Consider the following 13,754-nt stretch of genomic DNA (forward strand, 5'->3'; position numbering starts at 1 on the left):
GGGGATAGCTGCATCAGTAATAAAGAAATTCAAACTGGGGGACAGGGATTCTTGATTTGAATTTGGAAGAGAAAGCTGCTCCTATAGGACTATAGCAAACACCCTGCCTTGAGATGCCAGGTAAAATAGAAAACATTGTTTACTTGGATTTGGGGGAAAAAAACAAAAAGCAAAAAACTAAGATTAAAGATATTTTGAATAAATTAGTGAATAGAGAAAATCTAGCCTGCTATATAAGGAATTACAAAGGTCTAGAGGTGTTTCTTTCTGTGAAAGTATCCCTAAATTATTTCCTTCAAGAGCATGAGGTATTAGGACAATAAAATTGAACCAAATAAAAGGAAGCAGGTTTAGTGCAGTCCTGAATAGGGGAAGTGCAGAATTATCCAGACCCATGTCATCAGTGAACCTGGTATTCAGCCTTATCCCAGAACACCAACACCCTTCTACTGGAATATAGATCCAAAAAATTCTTAAAGATTCATGGATAAGCAAAGGCATTGAAAAGACATCTGTCCCCAAATCCTTAACACTGGAAAGCACAGTGAGTGATCTGAGCAGAATGTGCTCTTATCCAATAAAGGGTGCACTTTCTAGAGCCTCTCTCACCTTTTCCACTTATTGCAACAAAAGTTAAGATTGAAAAAAAATTCTAATTTTCTTATTTTCTAAAGATAAATGTGTAGAATTTTAATGGATACCTTATTATTTCTGAAAGTCTCATTCAAATTGACTCAGATTGACATTTTTGAAAACATGACCAGCCTATCAGGTAAAGCAGGGACAGGTAGAAAGGACCCTTGTGTTTCTTGTCCCCAATATTAGAGCAAACAGTGAGACTTAAAAAAAAAAAAAAAAAAAAAAAAAAGATTTTGTTTTGTTATTTTTCCTAAAGATCTTACCCTCACCCAAGTTTAGACTCATGGAGAAATTTCAATAGGAGCAGCTGGGAAATACTCAGACCATCACAGTGAAAGTCTGTATGTTCCATGCTGGGAGCAAAGATTTCAAATTGTTTATCCCTACAAAGACTCAAGAGCAATATGAAGAATGCCATTAGTGAGTGAGAATAGGTGAGACTTGGAACAGTATGTGTAAGCAAAATTTGTAAGGTTATTATTTATTCTCATAAACACAGAATGTGGTGAGGGATGGTCTCAGAAAAACGTGTGTACTTTGCTGTCTGTGGGAAGAGCATTCAGTATGCCCACAGTTGATTTTATCTGGATAAATAAGTTTGGGTAAAATAGACCGTGAAAAAGGTCTCATCTCTGACATATGGCATATTACATTTGAATGTTAAACAGATTTCTTGCTTAATCAATAAACATTACTTACTAACTGTGCTTTATTGTATCTTTGTTATAAACTCAAATAAAGTAGAAAGCCAAACATGTAAAGAAAAAATCATTATTGGATTTTGGGTAAATAAGCATACTCATGTTGAATTATATCAGCAAAATATGCATTCTATGCATTCTAAAATATTTATTGGTACTAAAAATGAATTATTTGCTAACATAAGTATACCATAGCTGTGCAAAATGTCCCTGATGATGTTTAGTCACCACACCATATCCAACTCTTTGCAACCCCATGGACTGTAGACCACCAGGCTCCTAAGTCTATGGAATTTTCCAGTCAAGAATACTGGAGTAGGTTGTCATTTCCTTCTCCAGGGTATCTTCCCAACCCAGGAACTGAACTCGAGTCTCAAGCATAGCAGGCAGAAGTCCCTAGATTTTATTAATTAAAATTAAATTTTTAGATCTCTAAAAAGAAGATGAAAATGATTTAAAAAATAATCTGCTAGAGATTTTACCTTTTTTAAATAAACAATTGTTATTCAATATGTTAAATTATCATTTTTTATGATCAATTGACAAAAGTATGTTTATATTTAGCAATAAATTATCATAAAACAGTGATTCATAAACTATGTAAAGAAGGATACTTTTTAAAACTTTTGGTCAATCACAAAATAGTTTTTAAATATAACTAAAATATTTAAGAAAAATGAAATAGAAACACACCCAAATATGATAATATTAGTATTGTACACTAACAATACTGTACACTAATAGTAACTGTTATTATTGGATATTAATAATAATGTTATTATTAAATTCAAGAATTCAATTAAACTCAAATTTTGTCAGATTAATGCAAAAGTTTCCAATTGTTCAGTTTAAATCTCAACACTGTTCTCATTGCAGAAGAAATAGGATATAAAAGGCGTCCATGAACTTCAGTTTGACTTGTTGCTGTTGCTTAATTGCTAACGCCTGTCCAACTCTTTGCAATCCCATGGACTCTAGCCCACCAGGCTTCTCTGTCCATGGGATTTGCCAGGCAAGAATACTGGAGTGGGTTTTCATTTCCTCCTTCAACAGATCTTCCCAACCCAGGGATTGAACCCACATGTCCTCCATTGGCAGGTGGATGGTTTACCAGGGAGCCACCAGGGAAGCCCCCTTAGTTGGAGTAGCACTATCAACTATGTTGGAGAAGGAAATGGCAACCCACTCCAGTATTCTTGCCTGGAGAGTTTGTGGACATAGGAGCCTGGTGGGTTGCTGTCTATGGGGTCACACAGAGTTGGACACGACTGAAGTGACTTAGTATGCATGCATGCATTGGAGAAGGAAATGGCAACCCACTCCAATGTTCTTGCCTGGAGAATCCCAGGGATAGAGGAGCCTGGTGGGCTGCCGTCTATGGGGTCGCACAGAGTCGGACATGACTGAAGTGACAGCAGCAGCAGCAGCATCTAATATGTATCATGGTTGACGAAGGCAGTAAGAAATACCCTCGAATGTTAGACTACTGTAATTAAAATTACAGGTATGAATTTGCATAAAATAAATTTATTTAAAGAGCATTATTTTTGGTATATCACTTTAAAATGCCATTATATCAATTAAATGACTTAGGTACATTAAGTATCAAGTGTATTTTTCTCATTTTTATTCAATAAATTACAATATCTGTGGAAATTGATCAAAACAAAGTCTCGCTTCCTAGTCCAAAGCCTCAAGTGCTCTATGTTGGGAAACATCATTTACTCTCATATTAAACACATATCAGGGCCAGATTAAAAGAAGCAGTATTATAAACAGTCAAATGCTCAAGTAAAATTTTAACATATGTGGAGAAAATGCATTTCATTTCAGGAAAGACATGCACTTCTGGCATCAATAGCTCCAGCTCCACCTTCTCCACCTTTCTGGTGACAGGCATACCTGGGTTGGAAGCTGTTCACATCTGGATCTCCATACGCTTTTGTGCCATGTTCTTGGTAACCCTGGTGGGCAAAGTGACCATGATGACAGTTTTCTGGAAGGGATATGCCTTCCATGTGCCTATGTACCTCTTTCCGGTCACACTAGCTGCCTCCGATCTGGGTCTGTCCCTCTTCACCTTCCCCACAATGCTGAGGATCTTCTGGCTGGATGCTAGAGAACTCACCTAACCTGTTTGCTTCACCCAAATGTTTTTTATTCACACTTTGCAGAATTTTGAGTCGGTTATCATACTGGCAATGGCCTTTGACCACTATGTGGCCATTTCTCGTTCTTTGCACTATTCTTCCATTCTCACCAGCAGTGTAATTGCCAGGATAGGTTTGGCCATTGTAGGGAGAGCCACAATGCCCAAGTGCCCCTTCCTATCCTCTTGAGGAGGCTGTGCTTCTGTCATTTTAATGTATTTTCTTATTCCTACTGCCTGCATTCTTATGTCCTAAAGCTTTCTTACTCGAGCACTAGGATCAGTAGCATTGTTGGACTCTTTATGGTGCTTTTCAACGTGGGCATTGATTTTCTCCTTTCTTACATGTTGATTCTGAAAACCACCCTGAGTATTTTATGCCATGATTGCTACCTCAAAACTCTCAACACCTGTATTTCCCACCTCTCTGCTGTAGCCCTCTTATTCACACCTATGATCTGCCTGTATATACTTTACCAATTTGGCCCAAGACTTTCTCAAACATCTTTGTACTCATGGCCAACATGCATTTTCTCATTCCTCCTGTGATGAACCGCATTGTCTGTGTGGTGAAAATCAAGCAGATCCGAGATAAAATCATAAAGCTCTTCATCAGAAAAAGACCTGAGGAATCCTGAACAAAATTTATAACATGAATTTTGGAAAATAGATTCTATTTAATAGTCACTATCCCAACTCTTCCAGATGAAATTGCTTTTCTTCATTGCTATATACATAAGGAGGCAAGTAAAATGGCTGAATGTGTTTTATTTTCACAACTTACACTGGCCATGATTCTCCCTTTCAGCACCAGCCTTTGGTTTAATTTATCATGATAATTTTCTGTTCCCAATGACTTTATGAATTGATGATTACTTTCACTTCAAACTTTGGAAGTTGTTAACAGTTTTTTGTGCTATTCCAGTTCTATAAAAGACACTTTTTTTTTTTTCATTATCCCTTGTTCCATGCTTCTTTATCATTCTAATATAATAACAGTTCCATTAAATACTTCAGTATTTCAATCCAGATTTTCTACACATGTAAAATTCTCTCTTTCTTGAATTTTCACTATCCATGATAATTAAGTTTGAGACATCTCATAAAGCAACACTGATTGATTAGATCAGGTAAGTAGAAGCTTAGGATATAGTGTAGTTAAATGAAGTGAAGTTGGGATGGTTAACTCTGGTGGAGACAAAATGGCAAGGTGAAAGTAACAGAACTCAAATAACAGGAAATTGTTTCAAAATGATAATAAAGTCAATTACACAAAAATTGTAGTCTCTTTATTTTTGATCAAAAACAAAAAAAATAATCTTGATTGTACAGTAACATTTGTCACATTAGATGTGGCCTGATTATTTCCATAATTGCATCGAGTATTAACTTATTATTTGTATCTTTTAAAACCACTTTAATGGAAATTTTCAGAAGTAATTTCAGGTTGGACTTCTGAAATCCTCTTTATCTGCTATACTGATGCCAGGAAACCGAGATAAGAATTTATCATCAGGTTCCACCTACAGTATAAGTAAAATTAGGAAAATTACTCTTTTCTTGCAATCCCCCAAATACCCTAAGATTTAAATGTTTGAGAGACAGTAAAATTCCTTAACTCACAAGATAGGCTAGAAACTCTGTATGTCAAAACACCTGCCAACTAATGTAAGATACCTTTGCAAGCACTGGCTACCTAAAGTCCTACTTAGTTTCTTAAAAGCTTCTTTTCACACCTGATTAAATGAGAATCATTTCAAATATGATATTTTAGCAAGGGAGTGATTTCATTACCAATATTTCCAATTCAGTTCAGTTCAGTTGCTCAGTCACGTCACACTTTTTGCAACCCTGGGAACCACAGCACGCCAGGCCTCCCTGTCCATGACCACCTCCTGGAGTTTGCCCAAACCCATGTCCATTGGGTCGGTGATGCCATCCAACCATCTCATCCTCTGTCATCCCCTTCTCTTCCTGCTCTCAATCTTTCCCAGCATCAGGGTCTTTTCAAATGGGGTCAGCTCTTCGCATGAGGTGGCCAAAGTATTGGAGTTTCAGCTTCAGCATCAGTCCTTCCAATGAACACCCAGGACTGATCTCCTTTAGGATGGACTTGTTGGATCTTCTTGCAGTCCAGGGGAATCTCAAGAGTCTTCTATAATACCACAGTTCAAAAGTATCAATTCTTTGGTGCTCAGCTTTCTTTATAGTCCAACGCTCACATCCATACATGACCACTGGAAAAACCATAGCCTTGACTAGACGGACCATTGTTGGCAAAGTGATGTCTCTGTTTTTTAATATGCTGTCCAGGTTGGCCATAACTTTCCTTCCAAGGACTAAGCGTCTTTTAATTTCATGGCTTCAATAACCATCTGCAATGATTTTGGAGCCCAGAAAAATAAAGTCAGCCATTGTTTCCACTGTTTCCCCATTTATTTGCCATGAAGTGATGGGCTGGATGCCATGGTTCGGTTTTCTGAATGTTGAACTTCAAGGCAATTTTTTCACTCTCCTCTTTCACTTTCATCAAGAGGCTCTTTAGTTCTTCTTCACTTTGTGCCATAAGGGTGGTGTCATCTACATATCTGAGGCTATTGATATTTCTCCCAGCAATTTCGATTCCAGCTTGTGCTTCTTGCAGTCCAGCATTTCTCATAATGTACTCTGTATATAAGTTAAATAAGCAAGGTGACAATATACAGCTTTGACGTATTCCTTTTCCTGTTTGGAATCAGTCTGTTGTTCCATGTCCAGTTCTAACTGTTGCTTCCTGACCTGCATACATGTTTCTCAAGAGGAAGGTCAGGTGGTCTGGTATTCCCATCTCTTTCAGAATTTTCCACAGTTTATTGTGATCCACACAGTCAAAGGCTTTGGCATAGTCAATAAAGCAGAAATAGATGTTTTTCTGGAATCCTCTTGCTTTTTTGATGATACAGTGCATGTTGGCAATTTGATCTCTTGTTCCTCTGCCTTTTCTAAAACCAGCTTGAACATCTGGAAGTTCATGGTTCACGTATTGCTGAAGCCTGGCTTGGAGAATTTTCAGCATTACTTTACTAGCATGTGAGATCACAACAAACTGGAAAATTCTTCAAGAGATGGGAATTCCAGACTACCTTACCTGTCCCCTGATAAACCTATATACAGGACAAGAAACAATAGTTAGAACTGGACATGGAACAGTAGACTGGTTCCAAGTTGGGAAAAGAGTACATCAAGGCTATATATTGTCACCCTGCTTATTTAATTTCTATGCAGAGTACATCATATGAAATGCTGAGCTGAATGAAGCACAAGCTAGAATCAAGATTGCCAGGAAAGATATCAATAACCTCAGACAGGCAGATGACACCACTTCAATGGCAGAAAGTAAAGAGGAACAAAAGAGCCTCTTGTTGAGGGTGAAAGAGGAAAGTGAAAAAGCTACTTTAAAACTCAACATGCATAAAACGAAGATCATGGCATCTGGTCCCCTTACTTCATGGCAAACAGATGGGGAAGAAGTGGAAACAGTGACAGATTTTAGTTTCTTGGGCTCCAAAATCACTGCAAACAGTGACTACAGACATGAAATTAAAAAAACACTTTCTTTGTGGAAGAAAAGCTATGACAAACCTAGACAGCATATTAAAAAGCAGAGACATCACTTCGCAGACAAAGGTGCATATAGTCAAATCTATGGTTTTTCCAGTAGTCATGTACAGATGTGACAGTAGGACCATAAGCTGAACACCAAAGAATTGATGCCTTTGAACAATGGTGCTGGAGAAGACTCTTGAAATTCCCTTGGACTGCAAGGAAATCAAACCAGTCAATCCTAAGTAAATCAACCATGAATATTCATTGGAAGGACTGATGCTAAAGTCAAAACTCCGATACTTTGGCCACCTGGTACAAAGAACCGACTCATTGAAAAAGACCTTGAGGCTGAAAAATATTGAGGGCAGGAGGAGAAGGGGGCGACAGAGGTTGAGATGGTTGGGTGGCATCACTGACTCAATGGACATGAGTTTGAGCAACTCTGGGAGATAGTGAAGGACAGGGAAGCCTGGTGTGCTGCAGTCCATGGGGTCACAAAGAGTCACACATGACTTAGCAACTGAACAACAACAACAACACAAAGAAAACAGACACCTACTGAACCTGTACAAATAATCACTGCCCTGAAAATAAGAATATTCATTGGTCAATATTTGACAAGATTGACTGTTGACTTGTTCTTAGATATCTGTGCTTTCTCAGCAACTCCAACACCTCTCTATACTGGCTATTCTTTGGTCTCTCTGGGTAAATCTGTTCACTGTATTTTCTGGTCAGTCTCTAAATACAAATGTTGCCTTTTTCAATTCCAAGCACCACTCTCTACTAGGCTACACACAAATTGACAACTGACAGGGGTAATTATATGTGTCTGCTATACAGAAATCTTAAATTCCACAAGCCCAAGATAGAATTTCTTCTCTGCTGCTCCATCCTCAACTGCTACTTCCTCCTGCTCCAACTTTAGAGTCCTCTCTTTAGGTGAATGGCATGTCTGTTCTCTTCTTCACTCCAATCAAACTATATGAACTATTGGCCCTAGATGATCCTCATTTTCCCATAATTGTCAATCACTTACTAATATTGTAGATTTACTTTCTTAATATTTTTCCATAAATCTTCACTTCTACATTTCCATTGCTCATGCCTCAATTTTGATAGGGAACAATTGCCTCAATTTAGATATTGAACTATTCCACTGGTTGGCTTCCTTGTCTGCATGCTCAAACCACTCCAAACAGAAGTGAAAAATCTAAGCATGATTATGCTGCACATGTACTTAAGTTATTCCATCATCCCTCTTCCCTTGCAGGTTTCTCTTTGCTCACAACTACCACTACTATTCATTGATAATTTTCTAGCTCAAAATATTCATTTCTGATTATGTATTCTATACTCTGAAATAAATAACCTTCCTATTTACCCTTCTGATGATCTCTAGCAAGTTACTATAATTGTTCCTGCTATACTCTCTTTTTAAAATATATTCCTTATTATTTAGGTGTTCACAATAGTACCCATCTAGCTTTGAATTGATAAGCCATATTAATTCATGGCCCTTGACCAAACTCTGAGAACAAATCCTCTGAAATATTCATATAGTTATTGAGTAATAGATCATTATCTATGCCCAAAGTAGTAACGCAGGATGAACCAGATTGGCAGCATGTTTAACATAAACACAGAATTTATTATGTGTACTTGTTGCTTAGTTTGGGGTCATATAACCAGAAACTTTTAAGAGCTCTCTCGCTCCAGGCTTACCTGGATAGAGACATTTCTCATATGTCTCTGAGATTTGCTGATAGACTGATCCTTCAAGAGACAGGAACACTGAGAAGACTCTTACGTGACCTCTCTAGGCTTCCCTGGTGGTGGTAGTGATCAAGAACCAGCCTGCCAATGCAGGAAACATAAGAGATGCAGGTTCAATCCCTGGATCAAGAAGATCCCCAGGAGGAGAGCATGGCAATCCACTCCAGTACCCTTGTCTGGAGAATCCCATGGACAGGGGGGCCTGGGAAGCTACAATCCATAGGGTTGCAAAGAGTCAGACAGGACTGAAGCAATTGAGCACTCATGCATGAGACCTCTCTAGCCTTCACCAAAGTATATCTTTTTCCCACTGCCCTACAGAGTGTCCCTTGTTACCTTAAATCTCAGCCATAAGACTAGCTTTATGGTGAGTTGCACAAGTGCTTTTAGTGAATCACTGAACTAGGGAGTGGGTGTGGGACTCTTGAGATGGCCCCTCTATATCATGTGCAATTTGGTCCCTACATTACTTGCCAAACCAATTCTATATAGCTCCACACATTCTGTGACCAGGATCTGTATCTTATATCTCTCTCCTTTAAAACAAAACCCAGACCCCATTTCATATGCTCCTGCTGAATCCTTTTAATTACTTCCACCATCATAATCATTTCTTAGGAAAAATAAAGAACTCACTTTTAGGAAGGAGGGAAGAGGATAGGGAACTCACAATGGAAAAGTAAATATATATTATTATATCAAAGATCAAGAAGTACTAAATGAATTTATTTTGGAGGATATCTGTTAAGATAATCACTTATGGAAGTAATGCTCTAGATATTCAACTCTCATCCTTCTGGATATTTATAAGTTAAGAAAATATTATCTGGATTTGGAGGAGGAGGGTTGGAGGATATAAAGGATTGTATTTATGGCAGATCTAAAATGTATATGCTAAGTCACTTCAGTAGTATCAGACTCTTGCAGGGACTGTAGCCTGCCAGACTCCTCTATCCATTTGACTCTCCAGGCACGAATACTGGATGGAGTGGGTTGCCATACCCTCCTCCTCAAGGGGATCTTCCCAACCCAGGTATCAAACATGCATCACTTATGTCTCCTGTATTGGCAGGTAGGATCTTTACCACTTGCGCCACCTGGATCTAAATATGATATCAGATATTTCTGGGGCCAGAAAGCTATGATCTATATGATAACTTTCATCTGCATGGAGTTAAGAAAGTAAGCCTAAAGCAGAGCTGGTTGTGTGTTCTAATCTTATACCATACATCCTTTGGAGAGCTGGCAAAGATTCACAAAAATTAACAATGGACAGTTCTGTCTGCCACATGTGCTTGTTATGCTTCTCTGAGAACCTATACCACAGGGACTGAATGTAAGCCTCCAGGGAGAGCCAGAATCAGTGCTTTATAAACCTACTCACTTGAAACTATGCTCAAGGCAGGAGCCAGACAAGGTTCCAACTGCACTTGATTTGCAGAAGTTGCATCCCTGCACTGGGGTCAGGTGAGTGATCAATAAATCTTGAGCTAACTTAGCTGAAATCACACTATGTATATTGGGAATGGCAGTCAAGAGAAGTCATGGGCTATCCTAAGTATAGTTGCAAACTCGATTGTGAAGATTTCTGAGGCAGGATGGACATTTGTTGGAGGTATACAGCATCTCTTTTCCTCAGGTATGATACATTCTATTTTTGGGAAACCATCCCTGGCCCCTCTTTCCTCACTCAATAATCACTCAATTCTTGCCATTTAGTTTAAGATCAAATGCAAGTCCATAATTAATGTAAGGAAGAAGTAATACCTCAAAGAAAAGAAAAGGAAGGCAGGGAGGCAGGGAGGGGGGTAAAGATTTACTCAGTGGGTAAAGATTTGCCTGTGGTACAGGAGATGCAGGAGACATGGATTTGATCTATGGGTTGGGAAGATGCCCTGGCGGAAGGCATGGCAACCCACTCTGGTGTTCTTGCCTGGAAAATCCCCATGGAGAGAGGAGCCTGGTAGGCTACAGTCCACAGAGTCGCAAAAAGTCAGGCATGACTGAAGCTACTGAGCGTGCATGAGGAAGAAGGAAGGAGGCAAAGAAGAAAAACAGGAAATATGATTTGTAATTCTCACACTGCATTGTAATAGAGGTGACACAAAGCATTTACCAATGAAGCCTTTATGATCAAGAGCTATGTAGAGGTCTTGTCTTCAAAGAAATCGTTTACAAGACTGATAATATTAAATCTATACTATAAGATTCTTTAAAAGCACAATAGCTCTGCATTTATGCTTTGAAGAACTGATATGGTTTAGTTTATCTAGCATTTCTCACGGCAGTGCAAGAAACTCCAGGACTCTGTGCAGTTTTAGTGCTCTGAAGCAACACAACCTTTAAAGATCTGTATGGCCAGAAGGCCACTTAGCATATTGGCAATGTAGCAACATTTCTCAGAAAGTTGAACATTAGGAAAAAAAAAAAAGACTTTTTTAATTTGACTTACACTATTTTCTATAAATAATAGACACAGATCAATAAATGTCATAACCCTTTGGTTTATAATGATGAGATACTTAAAGAAGAAACTATGGGTTATCCAGAAACAAGCATGCATTGGCTTGTATTGCAAACTGACCTTTGTATAGATGTGCTCTTTCTTCCATTGTTTGGTAACTCCTGTCATTTTAGCATTTCTTTGTGAGAAGATCCAGACGTTTTTAGTGTATCTCTCTTCTGAAACTATTCTCTCTCTCTCTGTGTGTGTGTGTGTGTGTGTGTGTGTGTGTGTGTGTGTACACTCAGTTGCTCAGTCATGTCCGACTCCTTGGGACCCCATGGACTGTAGCCTGCCCCTCTTTCCATGGATTTCTCCAGACAAGAATATTGGAATGGGTAGCCTATCCCTTCTCCAGGGGATCTTCCCAACCCAGGAATCAAACCGGAGTCTCCTGAATTGCATGCAGATTCTTTACCAGCTGAGCTGCTAGGGAAGCCCTTGTATAACTATACTTCCTCAGAATTTGGCTTCATATATACCATTACCTCTCTCAAAGCCCATTTATGTGGCAGACCCATAATAATCACTGAATTATGCTGGAAGAACTAGTTCATACCACTAACCAAATGCAGTACCCACTGCTGTTTTTCTTTCATGTATTCCTCTCTCTGGTAATTCTCTGCATTCCTAGTGTTTCTGTGATTTTAAACATACTGTGATTAAAAGCATGTGTAGCACAGGAAATTCTACTCAATGCACTGTGGTGTTCTCAATGGGAAGCAAATCCAAAAGGCAGAGAGATATACATTTATAAGTATGGTTGATTCATTTTGTTATCAAGTAGAAGCTAACACAACATTGTAAAGCATCTATCCTGAAATAAAAGTTAATTAATAAAATAAAACTTATAAGTAAAATTTGTCAAAGGCAGGTGGATGATACTAAGTCCACTCATTGCCCATCTCTCCCTCTGTAACCACAACTGAGAAAAATTTTACTAGGACAATATAGATGAATCATAACACTCACCCACCCTCCCATTTCAGAAGTTTACCCATTAAAAAAATACAGCTTTCCTTTTTCTACTACAGATCCTTTCTCAAATATAATAGCTTGACACATGCCATCTTTGCCTTTCTTACACATGTTTCTCCTTCTTATTCTCCTTCTTTTTCTTCTTCTTTATCTGCTACTTGTCCTACCATCAGTGCCAAAATGTTTTCACTATTCAATTGCCATGCCTTGTTCTGGTTTTTACAACATTGCTCACCTTTCACAGAATATCTTTTCTGGATTTTCCCTAGACTAAGAGTTAACATGTGGAGTGGGGACGGCAGGTATTCTTCATGACTTCATAGGGCAGCATTATAGTTGGTTTATGAAAAAGAAATAGACTATAATGAAGATTAACTGTTCATAATCGCCACATACATAAGACGGCCCAAGAAGATGTTGACAAAGAGAAGTATCATTCAATGTGAACAAAGTCTCATTTGAACTCCATGAATTGAGATTCCACACTTTATTCCTTTCTTTCATAATCATCTGTGAGGGACCCAGGATCATTAAAAAGGTGAGTCATGGAGAGCAGGATGCAGATACAGATTTGGAATCTTTTACGTGTCCCATGTTCAGTGCCCTCATGAATTAGTTTATGGATGTGTTCTCCGTTGACCCATGGGTTACTGGACCTTCAAAAACATAAGTTATACATCATCTGTCAGTATATTATTCAAACTGAGTACATAGCAGGAACTCAGTAATTGTGCAATGGCATTGAGAATATACTGTATTTCTAATGACAAATATTATCTAGTTTTGAATTTCCTTCTCTCACATGTCTGTACCAGATATTCAAATACTTTTTAGAGAACTGTAACTAGGATTAAGAAGGGACATAAATCCAGTAAAAACACAGATAAAACTCAAACTCTTCCTGGTATTTGTCACAGGTATTAGTTCTGATGTCCTAACTGTCAGAGCAAAAGATAGATCTGGTTATATCAGGAGTTCAGAGTTACTATTAACATTCTCATACACTTTATTTTCTAATTCCCAAAAAGTCATTAAATACAATTATACAAATCTCGATTTCTTTAGAACCCTATTATTATGGTACAAAAACTGATTTAGATTATGAACTGCACTCTCAATACAGTTTCTCTTTGCCTTTTTTATCCATTAAAACATCTGAATATGAGGAAGAAATTTTCTATAAATAAAAGGTCTAATTTGCTTCTGCAAACTAGAACAAACCACCCAGAAGAGAGTGTAGCATTATACCCTAGGCAAATGTCTAAAGGAATAGGATTCAGTGTTGTGAGAAGAGAAAAAGAGCAATATTAATCTGAAGGCATGAACCAGGGGTGCTGTATGGGAGGAGATGATAGAAAATGCTACGAGAGAATAACTTTTTGCTGTCTCCATAATTTTTAAAGGGCAAAAATCTCTCAGAGTT

At 38.2% G+C, this 13,754-nt stretch overlaps 1 pseudogene; it reads left to right on the forward strand.

Moving 5' to 3' along the window:
* The first annotated feature begins 3,157 nt into the window (after positions 1 to 3,157).
* LOC136175810 (olfactory receptor 51G2-like) lies at positions 3,158 to 4,127 on the forward strand (annotated as a pseudogene).
* The last annotated feature ends 9,627 nt before the right edge of the window (positions 4,128 to 13,754 follow it).

This window comes from Muntiacus reevesi, chromosome 9 (assembly GCF_963930625.1).
Source record: "Muntiacus reevesi chromosome 9, mMunRee1.1, whole genome shotgun sequence".
NCBI classification, from domain to species: domain Eukaryota; kingdom Metazoa; phylum Chordata; class Mammalia; order Artiodactyla; family Cervidae; genus Muntiacus; species Muntiacus reevesi.